The sequence below is a fragment of the Odocoileus virginianus genome, chromosome 15 (assembly GCF_023699985.2).
Source record: "Odocoileus virginianus isolate 20LAN1187 ecotype Illinois chromosome 15, Ovbor_1.2, whole genome shotgun sequence".
Lineage (NCBI taxonomy): Eukaryota > Metazoa > Chordata > Mammalia > Artiodactyla > Cervidae > Odocoileus > Odocoileus virginianus.
In genome coordinates, this window is record NC_069688.1 from 17363458 (window position 1) to 17384801 (window position 21344).

The following is a 21344-nucleotide window of genomic DNA, read 5'->3' on the forward strand; positions in this document are numbered from 1 at the left end:
GGACTCCTCAGGCGGGACGGATGACCTGGGGTGGAGGAGACGGGGCGGGGGAGGGGGAGGGGAGAAGGGAAGGCGGGGTGTGTGTGGGGGGGGGTGGGGGGTGGTTGAGGCAGAGGGAACACTCTCTGAAGGATCGTGTCTCCCGTTATTGCCCCGGAGTTCTCCCCCGGGACTTCGAGAAGCATCCTACCGGAGGGTCACCCTACTGCGCACACGGGGACCCCCAAGGCCCGGTGCCAAGGCCAGGCCCCTCTCAGGCAGCGTAGGTGCACAAACCTCAGTGGATCCGCCCAAACGCCTTCAGGAAAGGCCGCAAGACTGGGCTGTAGCGCCACCTTCTGGGACACAAGAGAAAGGTTTCTAATTGCCAGCCTGTTGAACAGTTCAGTTCAGTCGCTCAGTCTTGTCCCACTTTTTGAGACCCCATGGACTGCAGCATGCCAGGCTTCCCTATCCTGGCGTGGGATGGACAGGATCATCAACTCCCAGAGCTTGCTCCAACTCATCGAGTCTGTAATGCCATCCAACCGTCTCATCCTCTGTCGTCCCCTTCTCTTCCCGCCTTCAATCTTTCCCCGCATTAGGGTCTTTTCAAATGAGTCAGTTCATCGCATCAGGTGGCCAAAGTATTGGAGCTTCAGCTTCAGCATCAGTCCTTCCAAAGAGTATTCAGGACTGATTTCCTTTAGGAGGGACTGTTTGGATCTCCTTGCAGTCAAAGGGACTCTCAAAAGTCTTCTCCAATACCACAGTGCAAAAGTGTCAATTCTTTGGCATTCAGCTTTCTTTACAGTCCAGCTCTCACATCCATACATGACTACTGGACAAACCATAACTTTGACTAGACGGACCTTTGTTGAATTGTTAGAAATAGAATAAATTCTCAACTAAGGAAGACGTCTGCTCACTCAGGTGTGATAGTAGAGGCATAGGTTGTCAGATGCTATGAAAAATCAAGAAAAGATGGAATCAGAAAAAGAAAATAATTCTTCAGCAACTGAACTCAAGGACACAGAATAGAATATTGCAATATAGCTGATAAAGAATTAAAAATGGCTGTTATAAAGAAATTCAATGAGTCGTAAGAAATCTCAGAAGGCAATTCGATGAACTCAGGAATAAAATTAACAGAGGATTTCTTTATCAGACACTGAAATTATACAAAAAAACCCATAAAACCCAGAAATTCTGGACCTGAAGAGTTCAGTGAATGAGATGAAGTAGCAATAGAGAGTATTGGTAATAAAGCAAACCAGATAAAAGAAAGAATAAGTGACTTGGAGGATAGGATTGAGGAAATAATTCATTAGAATAGAGAATGTAGACTTAAGAGAGTGGAAAAACCTTATGCGAGCTACCAGGTTTGCTCAGAAAGACAGATATAATAATAAATTGTGCACCAGAGAAGAAGAGAAGGGGAGGAGACAGCGTTTATTTAAAGGAGTAATAGCTGAGAACTTCCCAAATCTGGGAAGAAATTAGATGTACACATCCATTAAGCTAATAGAAGATCTTATTGTCTCAATTCAGAAAGGCCTTCTCTAAGACACATTCTAATGAAACAGTCAAAAGATCAATGATAAAGAATCTTAAAGACAACCAGTGAAAAAAGAAACTAACTTATTAATAAAATTCATGATCCAAAATCCTAATAATGTGTGTACCAACCTAATACAAAGGTAGACAGAATCAGAGGGGAAAAAGAAAAGAAAAAAAAAAAAAAAGAAATACAACCAACCAGAAGGCAAACAGTAAAAAGGCAGGTGAAAATCCTGACACATTAATAATCACTCTAAATGTAAATGGATCAAACCCACCAATCAAAAGGCATGGAGTGGCTGGAGGGATGAAAAATGAAGACCCGACTGTATCTGCCAACAGGAGATGCATTTCAGCTTAAAGATACATGTTGGCTGGAAGTGATGGATGGCAGGAGATATTCCATGTAAGTGGAAACCAAAAGAAAGCAAAGCAACTGTCCTTCTATCAGATAAAATAGACTTCTGGATGGGAAGGAAGCTGGCAGTGGAGGAGAGACAGAGGAGCTGAAGGAACTATTGTGAATTAAGCGCACACAGCCAGTTTCACCGAGAAGCACTGTGCTACATCCAGGCTGAGCCTGAATAAAGGAGCTGGTGTGCCCCAGGGGGTGTGTGGCTCCCCCAGCAGAGATCAGGTCACCACTGGTCCCAGGGTGGGGGATGTGCTGGGGACTGCAACCACTCCATCCTAATATCACCAACCTCACTGGGAGTTTGTTTCTGGTTTGGTAGTAAAACCTAGGGACTGCATCTTATGCTCAGCACAACTTTTCGTTCTAACTGATCTTCAAACACAGAACAGGCCTGTGACCTAGTCCAGCTCATGGACCATGAAACACGAGATGAAAGGAGGAAGCAGGGGAGAGACACTGAGGTGTCTGTGACCATGAGGACAGCAGCCCTGGGGGAGAGGCAGCAGCTGGGGCAGTGGGCGTGCCCACAGGGGGCTGGATCATTTACTTTTTTAGTGATCAACCCCTTGGAAAAAATCTCTCCCTCTGGTTACACATCTGGTCTTTGTGATTTGTGAAAGATACTTCCTAATCTTTTTTGACAGCCAGTGATTTTTGCCACAAGTACCTTCTGAACCGAGGAGCTGGCTGTTGACTCCCTGAAGAGCAGAAACGAGGGTCTCAGAAGCCCCCAGCCCTCCGTGTGACATGGATGGTCACCATGGATGGTCACCTGGACTGTCACCATGGACCAAACTGCTCTGCGAGGCTCCCACCAGGGAGGAGGCGGCTGCTGTGACAGGGGACATGCCATCTCTAGTGAGGTGAGGGGCCAGAGGAGACGGGCTGGGCACCTGGAGCTCAAGGAAGCAGGCGCCCTGCACTTGGGCAGAGTGCTAGGTGGATGGGATGCCCTCTGACCCTGGGGGGAGGCGTGTCCTAGTTCAGGGTCTGGCTGGGGAGGCCTCGGAACAGGCAGGTCTTCTCATGCAGCAGAGCTGTGCTTGACAGAAGTAACAGCAGTTTGTCCATCACTCTGGGACAGCGTCTGTTTTCCCGTTTTCTCAAGACGTCCAGAGAGAGGCAGTCTGGGGCTGGTGTGGACGCCGAGTGTCTGCTCCTCCTTCAGCGTGAGCTTCTGTCTGGCTTCCAAGGGTACTGGCTCCGTGGCCAGACACTCTCCGTGCTCCAGGAAGGGAGAAAGAGCAGGTCAGGGCAGGGGGTATCTGCCAGCCAGGCCCCTTTTCTTAAGAACATAATGGCTTTATTAGAAGGGCCACTGAGTGGAGTTCCATCTTGTCTCCCTGACAGGTCATGGCCGTCCCAGCTGCAAAACTTCTTCTGTTGGGAAAGGAGACAAGACAGCAGTGAATTCCCACAGGATCCCGGCCACATCCTCTAAACACAGGCGCTGACTGTCACTTCATGTGTCATTACATAACGACGTAGATATACCAGTTATACATCTATGTTATATTCTCTGTGAGGATCCTCTAGTAAGTGCTGTGTGCTCAGTCGCTTCAGTCGTGCAGACTCTTTGTGACCCCCTGGACTGTATTCCACCCGGCTCCTCTGTCCATGGGATTCTCCAGGCAAGAATACTGGAGTGGGTTGCCATTTCCTTCTCCAGGAGATCTTCCCGGCCCAGGGATCCAACCCATGTCTCCTATGTCTCCTGTGTTGGCAGGCAGATTTTTTTTACCACTAGCACCACCTAGAAAGCCCTTAGTAAGTTCTACTGACTAAAAATCTTTGCCAACCTCAGTGGACCAGCGTGGGGGCTCCACAGGGCAGGGGGCAGGGCTCTCAGATGTGCAGGCAGTGCCGTTCTGGGTGAGGGTTGCCCATGGTCCAGAGGGGAGATGGGAATGACTTCCAAGGCTGCTATTCCTGAGCCTCTGAAAATACAAAATACAGTCATAAAATTATTTGGTTTTCCATTTAGCACAACCTAGAGATGGAGATGACATTGTTAAATGTGTGGCGTTGCGGGTTTCCTGGTAAAGATGTGACTGACAAGCAGACAGAGGTTTGGAAAGTGCCGTTGACTCTGTCGTTGTCGTCCCTCAGCAGCCAGACCAGGTCTGAACTCAGGTCTTTGGATTCTAAACTCAGGCCCCACGTTGATCCCAGGTGCCTCCCACAGTAAGCATCCTCCATGTCCGTTGAATCCTGTGGGACTGGGAGTTTGGAGCAGTGCTGAGAGAGAAAATGGCAAAAAGAGGGCGCTTGTAGCTTGAGGTTGAAGCTGCCCCCACCGTCCCCAGCTCTTGTGCATCCTTCTGGCCTGGATGTCTGTCCTCTCCCCCACCACCAAGGGCTCCTCCACACGCTTCCCTCTGAGCCTCCAGCCCTGCCACATTCATCTTTAAATGCCTTACTCCTTTTGAAAAATATTCACTGTTCATTGTAAAACTTATATTTTGCATGTTGTGCCTATTTTTTGTGTTTATCTGGAGAGAAGGTCAGATAAGGGATTCAGAGTTAGACAAGATCCCACTCTTCAGAAGTAATCAGTCTACTGACTTGTTGATGAAATACTATTCTAGAATCTTCCTGTGTGTATATAAAATATGCAAATACAGGCAGATAGATATGTACGTAAATAAAGCAATGTTGTATTAGGTCTTGTTTCCTAGCTTTTCGTTCAACGATATGGCATGGACCTCCAATGAACCCGCTCTACATGGTTTTTTTCTGCTGATTGGGAGCTGAGCTGCCTGCTGCGTGGACCTGTTCCCACACACCTGGTCCTGACATGCGTGGACATGGATTCACAAGCCCTCCCATCCATGGGTCAGTGGGGTGGCATGTAGATCTCGTGGGGTGGGGGCAGCACAGCTGTTAGCAGCACAGTTAACAGTGAGGACAGGGGTTTTCACGGGCCGCGTGGGAACACTAAGTCCTGACCGCACTGTTTAGCTTTCCCTCTGGAGAGGGCGGTGCCGCAGACCTAAAGTAAATGCAAGAGACCGAAGTTTAGAAAATATGACAAGAGTTGAAAACCTAAAGCTGGATCACACAGAAATAGCCCTTAGAAGACGGCCGCTGGGATGAGGGTGTATGTATATGTTTCCACGGCCGTTTATGGCTTGGAGTCCTCCAAGGCTGACTCTGAGCAGAGGGCGGGACTCGGGGATGCCCCTGGCGGCGCTGTGGGGCCGGGACTCAGGTGACAGGTATGGAACACACATCCTGAGAGCCCGTTGGCACGCGTCTGTGTCCATTCAGTGTATGTTTCCGGCTGATGTAGATGCCACATGTGGAGCTTGGGACCCTGTGTTGACCCTTGCTGTGTTCCTGGGTTCCTGTGGGTGGAAAAGTCACTCAAACAGTGAAGCAGCTCCGATCGCAAAGGCCAGAGCAGGCATGGGAGGTGGGAGGGACAGCCCAGCTGAGAAGCTTTCTCTCTCCCCCAGCAGCCAGGGAAGGTCTGTTCTCAGGGACGCCCCCCCCGCCTGGGTGGATGGGACATGGGGGTGGCTTTGGGTGGAGAGGAGGACCCTGTATGTAAGCATTTCTGGTGAAGGGCTTTTGGAAGAAAGGGTCTGAGTCCCTGGAGCTCACTGAATTTGTGTGGTTTGTTTTTTTTCATCCTGGTCAAGTCTCAGTGTCGTTTCGTACTTGCGATTGTGCGCTCTTCTTCCTAATGAAGGACCCCCACCTGCCCAAGATTCTGACCCCACAGAACCTGAGGCCCTGCACGTGAAGTTTGGCCAGGGCCACCTGTGGGTGCTGCCGGTGCCTCTCGGATTCCACAGGGTCCGGTCTGGTGTCCGGCTCTGGGTCACAGGCTGGGGAGCCTCCCCCATGAGCTGCTGGAGAAGACGAGCTCCCAGAATGCGCTCCCTGAGCCTTGCCGGGTGGCCCTTTGCTCTGGAGATGCGTTTGCTCAGGATAAGAAAGAGGATGAAGGGGCAGCGTCCCCAGCTCTTCCTGGCAGCCAAGCCAAAGGCAGTGGCCACAGTGCATGTGCCTGTGGGGACCCGCCCGAGTTTGTCTGCAGGAGCGACCTTGGCCCCTGGGCTGAGGGACTGGGTACTCATGGCTACCAGTGTTGGAAGAGGTGGCCTTGCCTGTGGCTCAGCCTCTCCCGTGGCTCAGCCTCTCGGCCCACAGATCAGAAAACAGGTCCAGAGATTCGCTGCTGGGACGGGGAGCAGGGCAGCTGGTTACTGTGTGGACTCTTGCTAGACAGGAACCAGCTGACGCAGGTCCTTTCCAGGCCCACCTCTGAGAAGTGCTGGCTTCTGAGAACCGTCTGGTCGGTTTGCGCTGGGCAGCCTGTGATCAGAAATATATCACAGTCTAATGTAATTATAAGTAAACTGTTTTAGATAAATATTTTATAACGACTCAGTGTTATCCAAGCAGCTCCTTCTTTGCAGGAATTGGCGGGGGGCACAGAGGTGTTTTTAGTGTTCATTTTCTGTTTAAATAAGGTTAAAAATATTTTTTGAAATTTTTACTTAGGGCCAAGAAATAAGCCCAGCTGTAGTGAAAGGTCTTCTCTCCCTCCCACTCTATCTTCACAAGAAGACTTCTGGAGCTCCTGAAGCTGAGGAGCCTGACCGGGCAGCAAGCCGGGCCCAGCCGTCAGGGGCTCTGCACCAGGGCCTCCACTCAGCCCAACGATCACTCTGAATTTATGGAGGATCACACACTTCCCATAAGGAAGACGGTGCCTGTGAGCAGCAGCTCCTGGGTTGTGCTTAAGCCCCTCACCTTCCGTCAGGACAGAGATCTAGGGTGGAAGAGCCTGCCCTCCATCTTCCAGAAGCTTCCAGTCTGTGTGGTGTTCCCTTGGACCCCTAGCTGGGCTTTGGTGGGCAACACAGACAGGGGGCATTTGAGACCCTCTTAGGGACTTGCTTCCACTTGCGTGGGAAGTCTGGCTCTGGTGGCAGGAGAGAGAATTCGGGTTCGGCTGCCTCCCTGGAGCATGGTGTGGAGAGGTTGCTCTGTGTTGGTCTGGTCGCCATGGTAGCCAGCAGCCCCCACATCTGGACATCTGGGACTCCTCACCCAGGAAGAGATAGAGCGGTGGACGTTTCCCAGATGGCAATCTGGTGAGTAATTCGTCCTCTGGGGCTGCGGCTAATTTTGATTGCGAAGTGATGGAGTTTGATTTTCTTACTAAGAAGACATGAATCTCGGCCGCTGAGTGGGAGGAAGTTCTGTGCTGGTGGATCCTCCTGGCACGGCCCTCCGCCTGCCCCTCTGTGTCTGGCCTGGGGGGGGGCAGTGGTCGGGGTGCCCTCCGTGGTCCCATGGGACCAGGCAGATCTGTGATGCCAGGTGACTTGTATGTTGTGGTCCCAGACAAGCAGGTATGTGGGGTCAGGGGAGGCACCCAGGGCACATGGACTCGACCTTTCCCGAACATTCAATGGCCTGTGATGGGGGTGAATGAACTGCTTTGAGTCTGTCCCCTCTTTTATGAAGTGAGGGCCTTAAAGTGTTTTCTGGGTTCATTTCTAGCTGCAAGTCTCGGTGTCTGATTCAGTGCCATGTTCTGGAAGCTTTTTGCTCAGTCTGTGTTATCATCAAAAAAAGGAATCAGTTGTTGGACATTCTTTCTATGCTGTCATCAGCCCAGGGAATTTTCTGGAATCAAGATGACATAATTAGACTGAGCACCAGGAGGTCTGAGTCAGTGACTCAATCTGGCTAGAGGGGTTAAGGCTGGGGCATCCACTTCACGGTCTTGTGGGTGAGCTGGGCCCCTACCTATGCCCCAGGGTGTCTGGGTATCTCTTTCCTTCAGAGTTGGCTCAGTAGACTAACTTTTGAGGTCTCATCAAGTTGTGCCCCAAGTGGGACAGCCTCTGACTTTCCTTCAGAAGTGCCGGGAGGAACTGGAGAACCTGCAGCAAGCAGAGCACAGGGTCCCGCAGTGCAGGCACAAGGGTTGTGCAGGACACGCGAGTACAGCCCACGCCAGCAGCCGGGGCAGTGGGGAGCAGTCACATGTGGCACTGTGGTGTGTGAGAGGACCACGTGCATATACTCTGCGGTGGGGTAGACTGCTCTGCACGGGCTGTGCTGCCCCACGGGACACTGCACACTGCACTCACTGCACTCTACTGTGTTATCTGAGACTGTGCTCTGTGGTGTTCTGTATTATACTACACTGGTGCTAGACCACCCTGCACACAGCACACTGGTGCTAGACCACCCTGCACACAGCACACTGGTGCTAGACCACCCTGCACACACCGCACTGGTGCTAGACCACCGTGCACACACCGCACTGGTGCTAGACCACCCTGCACACACCGCACTGGTGCTAGACCACACTACACTGCACACAGCACACTGGTGCTAGACCACCCTGCACACACTGCACTGGTGCTAGACCACACTACCATTACACTGCACACAGCACACTGGTGCTAGACCACACTGCATACACCACACTGGTGCTAGACCACACTGCACACAGCACACACCACACTGGTGCTAGACCACACTGCACACAGCACACTGGTATTAGACCACACTGCACACACTGCACTCTGCTAGCCTGCACTGTCCTGCTATGCCTCACTGTAGTGTCCCACCCTGCACAGTGCCGTGCCCTGCAGCTGTGTGGTGTTACAGTAGGGAGTGCAGTGTGCAGAGTCCAGTGCAGAGTCCAGACACTGCACAGTGCAGCACAGTGCAGTCTAGTGTACACTGCCGGTCAGGACAGCAGGGCACTGCACACACAGCACACTGGTATTAGACCACACTGCACACACCGAGCACACTACACAAGTGCTAGCCCACACTGCACGTGCTGCCCTGGTGCTACACCACACTGCACATGCTACCCTAGTGCTACACCACACCACACTGCACACACTGCACTGTGCTAGCCTGCACTGTCCTGCTATGCCGCATTGTAGTGTCCCGCCCTGCACAGTGCCGTGCCCTGCAGTTGTGTGGTGTTACAGTAGGGAGTGCAGTGTGCAGAGTCCAGTGCAGAGTCCAGACACTGCACAGCGCAGCACAGTGCAGTCTAGTGTACACTGCCGGTCAGGACAGCAGAGCACTGCACACACAGTGAGCACAGCATGTGTTCACATCACAATAGCGCACAGCACAGCGCAGTGTCCCCAGCCTCCTGCTCTCTCGGCTGCCTGAGCTGGTGAAGCAGGCCCCTCCTGGTGCCCCGTCTGCTTATATGAACAGCCTGCTTTCCATGTGTCTGCATGTGCCTGTGATGGTTCCTTCCACCCCATTTCCTGAATAAACATGAAGAGTTGGGTCAGAAGGGCCTTCCCACAACCTCTCCAGCCAAGGTGGTGGGAGCTGGTGGGGTCCCAGAGCCAGAGAGGGGCCCAGGGCCTGGCACACAGGGCCACGTCCCACCCGGAGAACCCCAGGGCCCCTTGGTGGGCCAGGCCCCTCTGGTTCCGCATGGCTGCGGGTGGAGCCCTGGGCGCGGGGAACCCAGATCTGCCGTGTCAGCGGCTCCTCATCAGTCTGCTGAGACCAAAGCCAGCTCTCATGCAAGCATTTCCTGTGCGAACCGCGTGTTTGTTACATTCCCCTGTGTGTTTATGAAGGCTGTGTCAGCCACACTGATTTACATAAACACTGCCAGGCTGGGGTGGGCTCCCCCACCCCCAAGAGCAGTTGAGTACCGACAGCATCCGCAGCTCTAACTCTTATTGTCTAAACAGAGCAGATGTTGATGGAATGAGCCAACAAGAAAATACAACAAAGGAGACTGTTTCGAGGGGGCTTTCGATTAAAATGCGTTCCAGATTGACAAAATGTTAAGATATTAGTGGAATGGATCATTTCAATGTCATGTTTGGCTCCTAGAGACCATAAGGCAAGCCTCATGCAAACTTCTGTAGCTCCTAGGCCGTAAATGCCCAGGGCGAGTGCAGCGTGTCTGTAAGTGAACCAGCCTCACCTGTTTAGTGACTTATCCGCATGTCCCACATCCTGTGTGGCTGCTGTGGGGCAGCCTCAGTCCTGCCAGGACTGCCTGGGACACCCTCTGCCTCCCTCCTCCAGGCCAGGTGGGGCCATGGGCAGAGGAGGTAGTCTGGTAACATTGGGCTGAACAGCAAATTTTTGTAAGTTCCCGCTGATGTGGCTCTCAGAGTCAGATGTGATAGTCCGGGAGCTGTGGTTGCAGATAGCAGACAAAGATTTGATCAATTCCTCATGCTTTACTTCAGGTACCCAGGGAGTAACTTCCAAAGGATGTTGGCAAATCCTGTTGTTAGGTCTTTTGAATCAGTCCAGAAGGAACAGCAGGGTTCATCGTGAGGTACTGTGTGTTCCGCTTGGATATGAAGAGTGAGTCTCCGTACTGTGGGTCCCAGAGAGGAAGCAGCGTGGATTATTGCACCTTTCCCCTTAAGTGAACAATGAGAGGAGCCCTTGGGATGAGCTGTGGGTGCCTTGGGGCCTGGGGGCTCCGAGCTGGTGGCCCCTGGTGGCGGCAGACCACCCAGTCAAGGGCCCCCCTGTTGTTCTGCCAGTGGAATGACTTGTAGGAGTTTACTTCCAGTCCCTTCATCTTCCCATTTTTATAACACAATTATCTTAAACATTTCCTCTGCATACATTTAGAACCGCACCAGACTGCTGTAATTTTTGCTCCAACTGCATAGTATAATATAATATAATACACTCAAGAGAAAAAAAGTTTGGTGTCTGTTCCCACATTTGTGCTTACTGTGTTTTCTTCCTTCCCAATGTCCCAAGATTCCTTCTTTTATAGTTTCCTTTCTGTTCAGAGGAATTCCTTTAGCCAGTTTTTCAGGGCAGGTCTATGGATGACACCTTGCTTGGTTTTCCTTCATCCGAGGGTCTTTGGTTTCCCTTTCATTCCTCAAGGATGTTTCAACAGATGATAAATTCCATTTGTTCTTTTTTCTTTCAGCTCTTGAATTGTGTTGAGCCACTTCCTCTTGTTCTCTTGGTTTCTGAGGAGAAATCATGATCATTTGGGTTCCTTCCCATTATTGATGAGGGTTTTTTTTTTTTTTTCTTTTCCTGGATTCTTTTAAGAGTTTCCTTGGACTTAGATTTCAGGAATTTGATTATGAGATGTCTTTGTGTTGATTTCTTTGGGTTTATCTTGTTTGTGTGTTTAGTCACTTCAGTCATGTCTGACTCTGAGCGACCCCATGAACTGTAGCCCACCGGGATCCCCTGTCCGCAGGATTCTCCAGGCAAGAATACTGGAGTGGGTTGCCATGCTGTCCTCCAGGGGATCTTCCTGACCCAGGGACCGGGATTCCCTTAATTCTTAAATCTATGTATTCTGCGAAATTTAAGATGTTTTCAGCTATTTTCTCTGGGTATTTTCAGCGCCCTCCCCTCAACTTTCTTCTCTGCTTCTGAGATTTCTGTGACACAAATGTTAAATTTTTTGCTACAGTCTGAGCACTGAAGAACTGATGCTTTTGAACTGTGGTATTGGAGAAGACTTTTGAGAGTCCCTAGGACTGCAGGGAGATCAAACCAGTCAATCCTAAAGGAAATCAATCCTGAATATTCATTGGAAGGACTGATACTGAAGCTGAAACTCCAATACTTTGGCTACCTGACATGAAGAGCTGAATCATTAGAAAAGACCCTGATGCTGGGAAAGATTGAAGGCAGGAGAAAGGGATGACAGAGGATAAGATGGTTTTATGGCATCACCGACTCGATGGACATGAGTTTGAGAAATCTTCAGGAGTTGGTGATGGACAGAGAAGCATGGCATGCTGCCATCCATGGGGTCGCAAAGAGTTGGACACGACTGAGCGACTGAACTGAACTGAGTTGAAGCCTATGGGTATTACCTTGTTTCAGTCTGTTTTCTCTGTTGTTCAGATTGGATAAATTCTCTTTATCTGTTCTCTAGTTCGCTGATTCTTTCCTCTGTTCCTTCCATCCTACATTGAGCACGTTCACTAAGTTTAATTTCAGTTATATTTTTCAGTTCTAAAATTTCCATTTGGTTCTTGTTTCCTCTATTCCTTTCAGCGACTTTCTCTCTTTGCTAAGGCTCTATTTTTAATTGTTTCAAGCATGTTTTTATTTGCTCACTGGAGTATTTCTGCGTTGGCTGCTTTAAAGTCTTTGTCAGATCATTCTCACATGGGTCATCTCAGTGTTGGCATCTGTAGATTGACTTTCTTCAGTCAATTTGAGATCCTCCTGGTTGTTGGTGTGATGAGTGAATTTAGACTGGGGCCTGAACCCTGGTTATTATGTTCTGAGCCCTTTGGTTTTTATGTGCTTCCTCTAACACTGGTCCAGCGGGGCCAGGAGGGTGCTTTCTCATTACTGCCAGGTGGGGTGAAGTCCTGGATCCCCACTCGGTCTCTCTTGATACCGAGGGGCATCCTTTGTTGCTCTGGGAGAGGCCCAACTCCCCTGGGCCTCCATGGGTACGTCCCTGGCTATGAGAGGTGGGAATGCCCCCTCATGCCCTTCACTGATGCCATGGCAGGGCAGCCCCATCACTGGCTGGGCTGTGATGAAAGTCCTGTTGTCCCCGAGGCCTCCCCTGGCACCACCCAGATGGTAGAGGGAGGGTCCCTAGGGCTACAGTCCATGTTGGGGTGGCCATCTAGGCTCCTGTGTAATCTCCACTGACACCACGCTGGGGGCCGGGGACCTGGGTGGGGGTGTGTAGGCTCCTGTCTCAGCCTTCCCAGGCATGGTGCTGGGGAGGGACCCTGGCTTTGCCTGTGGTGCTTGGCACAGCACAGTGACTGTTTCCTAAGAGTTCTCTTTCTGGATGGGCTGCCTTTTGTCTGGTCCTTTGCCCAGAAAGAGCTGCTTCTGCAGGGGCTTCTTTATCCATGCCAGTCAGCATTTCCAGGTTACTGGGTTCTTCAGCTCCAAGTCTGTGACGTTCAAGGCAGAAAGAAACCCAGGGATGAGGCGTGGTGCTCCCTCAGGTCCCAAGGTCGCCGGCCAGTCTGGCCTCTCCTCTCACCTCTCAGGGCTTCACGGCCAGTGTTTCCGACATACTGCGTGGGGGCAGGAGAGGAAAGTACGCCGACGCTGTCTTCCCAGAAGCAAGAGACGTGTTATTAACATTTAAGTGTCTTTGCCAAATAGTATAAATTGCAAGTGCAAGGCAGAGAGTCTGGGCCTTTGTGTGCAAATTTGCCACCAGGGCCCAAGGAGGTCACCTCCCGAGAGGACCGGATTCCCTCCTGGCTGCCTGCGGCGCCGAGGGCCTCTTGTTGGAGGCACTTAGTTTGCACAGACTTGATTTATGTTGGGTTATTCTGGGTCCCTTGCATTGAATTTCATCAGGACGGCCAAGGTGGACAAAAGTGAACATAAAAGCTGCTGCACAGGGTGGTGACTTTCTGGAGCAGGGAGCCCAGGCTGGCAGGCTCCAGGAAGGGCAGGGCCTGTCTTCTGAGCACGGCGATTTCACAGTTCACATCATCAAGCAGAGATGGGCTTAAGTGGCTGTTGCTGGAAGAGACACATTAGTGGATTTCCTGCGCCACCTCGTAAGGAGGGTGAACTCGAGCCTCTCAAAGGCACGCGGGTCCTGGCGGGCGGGTGGGCGGCTCCGTGCTCAGGGATCACCATAGAGACAGATGCTGCTGCAAAGTACACAGAGGAAAACGGGGAGTGAGTGCCCGCGTGTGATGAAGTGTCGCCAGATTTCCCGAGAGACAGGAAGTGGTGTGAAGACAGGGCACCTACTGACGTCTCTTGTAATGGGCCCTCGGACCCAACTTTTCCATTCGTGTGTTGTTTCTGACGAGGGATAGAAATGGAAACTATTTTTGGATCCAAACCCTGGACAGATTTTGGAGTTCAGATTCATAAAAGGAAGACTAAGAGCTGGTTAGAATAACATTAGAAACACAGATTATTTTAAAAGCCACGGATCCATCAGCCCCGCGACAAACACGGCTTCAAACTACCACCTACTCCACTGGGACGCTTCACCAGCCAGAAGACTTACCCTTGGCAGGTAGATGTCTGAAGGCCCCCATCCAAGCTGGCTCTGCTCGTTGGTGACATGGAATAAAGCTTTCTGGAGCCACAAGTTCCTCTGGTGTTCCAGAGCCCGGCCATGGTCTGGCCCAGAATAGGTGCTCAGTCGTGTTTATGGAGAGAATTGGCTGCACTGGGCACCTTTGCTCCACACCCCTAAATCAATAGGAAGGTTGGAGTCTATTTATATTTGGCTCTTAAAGTTGGGTTGGCCTTCAGATGAGCAAAGACATTTATTCAAGTTCAAGATTCTACGTTTCTTTTGCAAATAAGATCTGAGTTTGGAAATGACCTTGCATTATGGGATGTTATGGCTTGGTCTTAGAAGAATATTAGACCATGGACAAGCCAGCGTGTAGACCTAGTGCTCCCTTCTCGGCTGCTCTGCGTGTGTCACTGTTTGCCCTGACACGTGAGAGACTGTGTTAAGTCATGTTCCAGCATCTTCTTTTATCATGTGCCTTATGGTTTAGGTTGAATTGTGTGTGTGGAGGTAGCAGTCCTTGTTGTGTGTCAGTTAGAATTGGGTTCAACCAGGGATGGGGGCACCACCTAGTGTCACAGACGTGACCACACAGAGGGCTTGTGTCTCATGGCTGTACCTGCTATGAGAGCGGCTGGGGGCACGGAGGGTTTGCAGCTGGGCACGGGGTGTGTTGCTGCCCCTGGTGAAATGGGATTATGTGGATAAAAAACAAGAGAAGGCCCTTAGGTGGACGGTCTGCACTCTCTGCTGTGTGCACTCGGTGCTGGATCCTTTCTTGTGGTTTCTTAGGTCCTGCTGTGTGGGCCTCAGTGGGACATCTCTGAATGTGCCTTTCTGATCAGCCAAGACGGGAACAGGAGCTTGTTTGCACAGCTGTATGTCAACATCAGGCTGAGAGAGAGAGGTCCTGGGGACATGTGTTCTGAGAGAAACAGGACCTACCACACTCGACACCATGCCCTGGCTCATGTAAGCAGAGGCAGGAGGCGGCACTGGGAGGCATGTCCCTGATGACACTCGGGGCCTCTGACTCCAGGCTGGAGGAACCCCAAAGGAGAGAGGTGTCAGGAAGTGGTCCCATGCTCCATCCCAGATCACTAAGTCCTGCTGGTACCATCCAATCCCATCCCACATACTTCTGTGACGAAAATACCTGCTGTGCTCACTAGCTCTCTTGTCCACTTTCACCCCCCATGGCTTCCAGCCTTCAACATGAAATGGCATGGCCCAGGAGGTCTGCCACAGCTAAATGGAAAGAGATTGTTGGCTATTTAGATCAAATAATATGGTCTCTTATAGCTATAAGACATGCAAAGACAAGGCCATTGTGCTTTTGTAGATTTCAGATTTGCATGTTAGATGAGAATCTATATTTTTAAATTGCTATGATGGGAAAAATTAGTGCTAATATTATTGAATGCTGAAAATCTATAGTTTAAAGCTTTATACATACAACTATGCGAACGGCCTCCAGATGTACTGGCTTAAACCAAGCACCATTCATCACTGATCACCATCTTCTAGGTGGGGGTCCAGCTAGGCTGGTCTTGGCATGGCTTACTCATGTGTCTGAGGTCAGCTGGTCCAGGAGGGCTCCATGTGGATGTCTAGTGGTTCACCAGCTGATGCCCAGGCCCCTGGAGAGTCATCCCAGGGCTGTAGGTGACCTGGGAGGCAGGGATGGGCTGCTGGCTGAGCCTGTGAATGAGACACGTTCAAAAGCATGAGGAAGTGGTTCAGTCTCGCCCAGGATGGGCGTGGGGGTGGTGGGTGGGGATGGAGGGCTTGGCTGTGGAGAGTGTGATCCCCATGTGGAAACTAACCCCAGGGTTGGGATGCGCTGCACACCTTCCTGGCTGGGCCCTACCTGCCTGATGATGCAGGGACTTTTCCTCTCCCTCGGGTCTGTCTGTTGGCACAAGGCTGTTTATTTACCAAGCGCTCAGTGAGAACTCCTGTGCATTTCCTAAGAAGATTGGGGACTGAAGGGTTAGCACTGCTATTTTTGTCTTAGCAGCACCACGCCTTCAGTAGGAGAGGTGCTCGGATAGGTGAGTGCGCCCCTGACCACAGTCTGTAGGGAGCTGGGCCAGTGTAAATGGACCAGGAGACTCTGGGCCTCAGAGAACTTGCAGCCAAAGTGAAGCTAGAGATGAAAATGAAGCTTCTCTGAGGAAAGGAACTTAACCACCATGAATTTCACTGCAACATCCTGTGATGAAGTTTATCATTGAAGCCAGAAAAGTGAACCCAGTAGTGAACCCCAAAGCTGCCAGAAAACAGAGCCTGGTGGCAACGTGAGTTTGGAACATATCCGGTTAAGCAGGGTGGTGCCTTTTCTGCCGATGCTCCTGTCCACAGGTGGTTGTGCCTTCCCAGGAGGGGACATGGGATGTGGCCTTGGGTCAGAGATGGGTGTGTGGGCACTGGGTCAGCCAGTCTGCTTAAGTCAAGGGTGTCCGTCCTCCAAGTGATGTGGCTTCAGACAAGTTCTTTGGTCTGAGCCCTGGTTTCCTCATCCGTGAAAGACACACAGTCACAGCACTTGTGGATGGAAGGTTGTGGGGTCAATCTGCGTGCTTACTCCCTGCCTGGAGGTGGACAAGCTCCCTGAGGGGTGAGTGCTGAGTGGTGCACATTCTCTGGAGTGCCTGTGAGTGGACACTGGGCCGCTCCATCTGTGAAGCCTGGCGGAAGAGCTCGATGTGGTTGGTCTGCAGTGAGGGCTCAGGAATGTCGCTTGGTGGCTAAGTGGGGGGGTGATGGGTGTGTGGGGGTCATGGGTGCTTTACTGTATCGAGGCAGGAAGCAGAGGGGGCCTTCTTCCGGCTGCACTGAACTCACCCTCCCTGGGCTGCTTGGTCAGAGAGCCTATAAATTCCTTGCCACTTAAGTAAGTCTGAGTAAGGCTTTCTGTTTCTGGCCAGCGCCTCTGTGGACAGAGCATGGGGCAAAGTGGCTGTGGGAGCGGCTGGGTGCAGACGCAGCCCAGCTTCCTGGCCCAATCTCCATCCATCGCCTGACCTCTGCTTCTCAGTGCCTCGGCACGGAACCTCTCCTCTACCCAACCTCACAGTCCCCCCAAGGTACAGAGCAGAGGAAGGTGGGGAAACACCGGGGAAGTAGGTGAGCTCTGTGCATGCAGGGGAGACACATTTATACAACAGTGGCACCTATACCACTTCTTGATGTAAAGCTGGTGGTACGTGATTTTTGGCTAATGCTGAAACAAGGATGTAGAAGCCAGCTGTCAAACTGTAAGAACTGGTTTATAATCCCAAAGCTCTAAATTCTGTGATGCTGTAAGTTTCAGGGCTTATCTGTGGATTTCTACCATTCTGGAATACTGTACCATCTTTAAAATGCTATAGCCCTGAGTATTTCGAAAGTTACTCTGAAAAGTACTCATGTATAGACAAGGAACCTCAATGCTGGTCATTTTATCTTATCTTTTCAGTCTTCACACTTTGTAAAACATTAGTCCTCACTCATCATTGACCAAAGAGACCAGATAGTACTCGACAAAAAGGAGTGAAGTATTTATTTCAAGAGAACTAGAGAGAAGTGTTAAATAAAGTATTTAAGGAGAACTAAATAGTTTGACAAATAGTGTGAAAAAGGAAAGCACCTACAAAACATAAGAAGAAATTTGGCAGGGACTTTATTTTTTTTTTTTTCCATTTATTTTTACTAGTTGGAGGCTAATTACTTAACAACATTGCAGTGTTTTTCGTCATACATTGAAATGAATTAGCCATGGATTTACATGTATTCCCCATCCCGGTCCCCCCTCCCACCTCCCTCTCCACCCAATCCCTCTGGGTCTTCCCAGTACACCAGGCCCGAGCACTTGTCTCATGCATCCAACCTGGGCTGGTGATCTATTTCACCATAGATAATATACATGTTTCAATGCTGTTCTCTCGAAACATCCCACCCTCGCCTTCTCCCACAGAGTCCACAAGTCTGTTCTATACATCTGAGTCTCTTTTTCTGTTTTGCATATAGGGTTATCGTTACCATCTTTCTAAATTCCATATATATGTGTTAGTATACTGTAATGGTCTTTATCTTTCTGGCTTACTTCACTCTGTATAATGGGCTCCAGTTTCATCCATCTCATTAGAACGGATTCAAATGAATTCTTTTTAATGGCTGAGTAATATTCCATGGTGTATATGTACCACAGCTTCCTCATCCATTCGTCTGCTGATGGGCATCTAGGTTGCTTCCATGTCCTGGCTATTATAAACAGTGCTGCAATGAACACTGGGGCACGTGTCTCTTTCAGATCTGGTTTCCTCGGTGTGTATGCCCAGAAGTGGGATTGCTGGGTCATATGGCAGTTCTATTTCCAGTTTTTTAAGAAATCTCCACACTGTTTTCCATAGTGGCTGTACTAATTTGCATTCCCACCAACAGTGTAAGAGGGTTCCCTTTTCTCCACACCCTCTCCAGCATTTATTGCTTGTAGACTTTTGGATAGCAGCCATCCTGACTGGCATGTAATGGTACCTCATTGTGGTTTTGATTTGCATTTCTCTGATAATGAGTGATGTTGAGCATCTTTTCATGTGTTTTTTTTTTGTGACAGGGACTTTAGTGAAACTGGAACTTTAGTGATGAGAGTAACAACCCATCTGCGCTGGGGAAGATGCTCTCCATGGGTTTTGAGCTTCTGTGGGTCTGGCTGGGACACGAAGGACCAGGCTCCAGCTGGGCCACTTCTCTGTGTGGGGGTCCCTGTGAGTGATCTCAGCGATGGGGTGGGGTCTCCTTCCAGGACAGAGGGGGACTGCAGCAGGTGGGCCCCCACGCTCCGGGGTCTCAGCCACCACACAACCCATGGCACATGGACAACCTTCCCTCCACATCCTGTGTGGTCCTGGGGAACTCCAGGGCCACCGCTGGGCCCCAACTGTTGGAGGTGGCCTCTCTAACCCCAGAGTGCAGATCTTCTCAGTATGAGTGGGATGGAGATGTCTCAGGATGAGAAAGCAGCTCCCCAACTCTCCAAGTTTTGACGGTTTCAGAGACGTTGTGTTTGGTTGATTTCCATGAAAGCCTCCCTGTGCTTTGTCGGCATCTGTGGGCTCCTGGTGTCGGTCGCCAGCAGAGGGAGCCCTGTGATGGACGAGCATCCCTGGCGGTGCTGGCTGAGCCTCACACCTCGCACCGTTATCCCCCTGAGGGAGCCGGGTATGAAACACTGGCCTCACTGAGGGGCTTCAGGCATGAAGGTAAGAGCGTCACATTTTCCAAGGGGACCTCCCAGGAAGGGGGAGCAGGGGAGTGTACGTGGCCTTGTGTCAATAAAAGATAATTCTGAAGTTGATAGCCCCCGACTCATGAAAGGAGTGGACCTGCATGCAATAGCATATCTATCTTTGAAACTCTGAAACTTTCTCTCCTGTGACTACCCTGCGTGCTTTTAAGAAATGAGGTCCTATCTGGGGACTATCTGACATGTACTATGTCTAGAACTTCAAAGGGAAGCACAAGCGGGTCCAGGCATGCTGCTCTGATAGCTCCTGTCAGCTCCCTGTCGCCCGTCAGCTCTTCAGGTCACTGGAGTGTCCAGAGCTGACCGTCCACCCGAGGCTGGACCAGTTTCCCAGGAACAAATCTCAACGTCAGCCTGTGACAACCTCAGAACCTTCAGTTGGCTTATATAATAAAGTTTCTCCATGTGGAAGCACAACAGAAATACGTTCTTTGAAACAGAGAAAAGCTGCAGTTCAAAGTTGCATTTAAACATTGCCATATGCTACTCTCTCAATTTTTCCGCCCCCGACATATATACGTTACCGTGTTTAAAATAGATAGTTAGTGGGAAGATGCTCTACAGTGCGAGGGCTTAGCTCAATGCTCTGTGATGATCTAGAGGGTTGGGATGGGGTGGGAGGGAGGTTCAAGAGGCAGGAGATATATGCATACGTATGGTTGATTCACATCGTTGTATGGCAGAAACCAACGCAACATTGTAAAACAACTATATTCCAATAAAAAGTATAAAAAATTGCTGAATGGAGGGAAACTGAGTGGAAGATTAGTAATGATAAAGGGTGGTGATAATCATGGCCATTTCAACAACATCTCTCGTCACTTGGAATTTCTTCTGAAGCTGGGGGTCGTGTGGGTTGTGCATTGAGGTTACTCAGCCTCCAAATCTGGCTTTTTTACTTCTGTCCTGGGACAGCAGCATGACCTGGTGGGTGTAACACGGGGTCTCTGTCCGTGTGCCTTTCCATTTCATCATTGCTTTAATCCCCACCCTCTCCCTCTCGATTGTCGTTACCACCATCTTGCCTGAAAGCACCCTGCAGGACTCAGACAGTCCAAGAGTAAGAGGAATGAGAAAGTGCCCCTTGTCCCCAAGGCAGCTCTGCTCTTCTTGGAAGAAGATGTGTCAGAGGAAGTGATGTCATCAGATCTGACTTTCCCACATAGTGTTATGAGTAAAGGGTTATTTCCCTAGTAGAGGGCTTATGCCTAAAGCTTGAAGGAATGCTTAGACTCCCCATAGAAGCCATGAGCTCTATGGCTCAGAAGCCATGAGCCTTGGCGGCACCTGCAGGTCAGTCAGTGGGGGCAGTTCAGCGCTGGCTGCACCCTGCCCACTGCTGTCTGATTTGTGCAGATGAGGCAGCAGCACTCTGAGAGGCTCTGGTCTCAACCAGGAACTCCAGGAGACCCTGGTGGGGCTGGTGGTTCAGCCAAGGTGTGGGTGGTGTGGCTGCCAGGGAGAGCCATGAGGCGCCTTGAGTCCTGGGCAGCTCAGCTACTGAGTGAGTTGCTGGAGGGTCTGGGGTGGCTGGTGTTGGTTTTATACGGACACCTAGAGGGAATCAGGCTGCACAGATGTGGAGGGTCAAGGAGACAGGGAGGCCCCTCTTCTGGGTGGAGAATCTTCTGGGAAACTCTTGACTGCAGGCGAGGAGGAGGAGAAGGCATCCTGCGAACACAGTGAGTAAGTCCCACGCAGGTGGTGCTGCACTGGGTCCTCCCAGTGAGATACTTGGGGACTCAGGGCTGCCCTTGGGGCTCCTGAACCTGCATATGGCTGTGCCCATCCCATGCACCAGGCAGGCCACCACTTCCTGGCGAGCCACCGTGATTTGACGAGAGTTTTTTTTCTCTGAACCTCATTGCCTCAACAGTTTCTGACATTTCCCACTCCTCTTATTTTTATAACCCAAAAGATACATTTCCCTGTGTGTGAGCAGATGTGCGTGTCTGTGTGTGAATGTGTACATAAGTGCATCTGTGCTTGCGTGCTTACACACGTGTACATGTGCCTGTGTGTGAATGTCCACATATGTGTGTGCTTGTGTAAATGCACACATGTGTGCATGTGCATGTGCCTGTGTGAACATGTGCCTGTGTGTATAC

The 21344-nt window shown here is 50.7% G+C and overlaps 1 long non-coding RNA gene across 1 annotated transcript; it reads left to right on the forward strand.

Annotated features, from left to right (window-relative positions):
- Positions 1–208: 208 nt before the first annotated feature.
- On the forward strand, positions 209–3921 carry LOC139038447 (uncharacterized). The gene is made up of 2 exons (XR_011491422.1): positions 209–2817; positions 3305–3921. It is a non-coding gene; the product is annotated as an uncharacterized lncRNA (long non-coding RNA).
- The last annotated feature ends 17423 nt before the right edge of the window (positions 3922–21344 follow it).